The sequence below is a fragment of the Staurois parvus genome, unplaced genomic scaffold, assembly GCF_062004578.1.
Source record: "Staurois parvus isolate SC_StPar_1 unplaced genomic scaffold, SC_StPar_1.0 ptg000209l, whole genome shotgun sequence".
Classification (NCBI taxonomy): domain Eukaryota; kingdom Metazoa; phylum Chordata; class Amphibia; order Anura; family Ranidae; genus Staurois; species Staurois parvus.
Genome location: NW_028318005.1, coordinates 10,047,403 through 10,050,062, shown reverse-complemented (window position 1 = coordinate 10,050,062; position 2,660 = coordinate 10,047,403).

Here is a 2,660-nt window from a genome sequence, read left to right as displayed (position 1 = left end):
ATAGCTTTGTGGGACATGTTGACCAATATTACAGAGTGTGCAGCCAAGACAAGTGTTTATTACACATATATTGTTAGCGGGTTAAAGGTGGCATTACAATTTTGTTTTTCTGTCATGCAATAACAATATTTCATAATATCCAAAGAAAACCTCTTATTCAATTATATGTTAAAATCACTTTTCTTTTTACAAAACACACAATAATCATCTTGATTTAAAGCTGAAATCCTGAACACTTTCCATGTAAATAAATTCATCAATAGCCATAAAGGTTATATACTTTTTGTGCACTAAATGCCTTTACAAACCCAGGTATTACCTTGTAAATGTAGCGGTGCCATTATCACTGTGCTGTACATAGCTTGTGCAGAGAACAGAGCTATGGGTGGGGTTCAGCACAACCCATCCACTACAGGCTGCCTGCGGAAAACTACAGGAGGGGGCGGAGACAAGACCAGACACCCTGCACAAGGAAAGAGCAGCAGTGACTGGTCTTTATTACAGGAAGGTCCTGCACAGAGGTAAAGTGTCACACTGAATTACTGCACAGATCCGGAAGAAATACACAAAACACACCACGATTCAAGTAATAATACACATGTATTTCATATTTAGACAATATTTTCTTATTCTGGAGTTATGCAATGCAATCCAGTGTTCCTCAACTGGGCTGCCATGGCACCCTGGGGTGCTGTTTACGTTCCCTTGGGTGCCGTAAGCAGTTTGCCCTGGAGCAGTGGAATGAGTTGCCATGTTGCAGACGGGGCCCACCACCAGCACCATAGCAACCAATGATGATCTAGGACAGTACACACAGTGTTATATGGTGCTAAGGTGACCAACCCACCCGCTCCATGGCTACTCATGACACTCATCCAGAGCAGGCGGCATACAGGACCAACTCCCAGCACTCAGGAGAGGATAGAAGTCTGGTTCCCCCAGACCTATTCCACCTTCTGCCCTCTGCTTGCCCTGCTGGAGCCAAATGGTAGTGCTCTGATGGGGAGAGGGGATTGTGTGATGGGGGGACTCTGATGTGATGAGAAGACTCAATGATGAGGTGAATCTGATGTGATGCGGGGCTCTGACGTATAGGGAGAACTCTGATGAGATCGGAAGACTCTGAAGCTATGGGGGTACTCTGACATGATGGGGATACTCTGTCATGGTGGGGGTACTCAGAAGTGATGGGGGAATCTGACATGAAGGGGCAAATTTGAAGTATACAAAAACTCTGTTGAGATGGGGGACACAGATGTTATGGGGGTACTATGACATTATAGGGGACTCTAAACATATAGGGGGGACTGTGATATATAGGGAAAACTCTGATGAGATGGGGGACTCTGACTTATAGGGTGAAGTCTAATCAGATGGGGGTACACTGACTTTGTTGGATTTTTAGACACATATAATACTTCTAGTGTCTTGAGGCGATAATGAATGAAAGAGCCATTGAAATAAAAATGAAGTGTGATTTTATTCTATCACACAATGGTGTAAAATAAACAATGTAAAGCGTATTATGAACAGTTCCATGTAGATAAAACTACTGTAGAAATAAAAGGCAACCGTTTAAAGATAAAGTCACCATTATCTGTCATGGCTGTCCTTGCCATGTGCGATTCTCCATGTCCTTGTCCAACACAGAGTCCGAGAAAGAAGAAGCCGGACGTGACGATAATGATGATCTCTTGTCTTGCAGCACCTGTTCCAGCATCTCAGAAAGTTCTTATGAACAGCCATGTGTGTGTGTGTTATGTATGAAAGAGTGTCGTGTTAGCGTGAGTGTGAGCGAGTTCCTTCTTGTCTTTTATGAGGCAAATGTACGTCATAGTTAGTGATCTTAATACCTTCTATGGAAATTATTACTGCTTAGCAAAGCCATTTCATATAAGGAAGGGATGCTATACATATGATGTTTGATGGACAGGAACATATGTATGCTGATGTACTAATGATGTAACCCTCAGCTATATATTTAAAGAATAATATAGCTTAAGAACATATCAATGTATAATCACTAAACTATATATGTATCAATGTTAGAAACGTATACTAAATACACACAGATACTATTAAAATACATAATGTAATAGTAAGTCACTTCTAATAACCTTGACATACTGTAACTACCAGATACTTTATGCCTAAATATAGTATACTCAACCTTCAACTGATTTAGCTAGTTCAGCTTAACTTATTCATATCTTTTTCAGTCTCAGTTTAATTGAAGAATACTAATACTACCATTTGTCAAAAGACCATTTACACATATTAATATTAATTATGACTAATCATAAAAACCAAATATTTTGCAAGCTTGCCATCAATATAAGTGCCGAATCATAATTTAGATTTATTACAGACTTTATGGAGGTACTCTGATGTATAGGGGGACTCTGACATATGGAGGACTCTAAACATATAGGGGGGACTCTGATATATAGGGAGAACTCTGATGAGATGTGGGGACTCTGGCATGATGTGGGGGACTCTGATGTATAGGGTGAACTCTGACGTATAAGGTGGACTTTGACTAATAGGGAGGACTCTGATGAGATGGGGAGACTCTGGTGTTATGGGGGTACACTAATATATAGGGGGATTTGGACATATAGGGAGGACTCTGACAAATAGGGAGAACTCTGATGAGATGT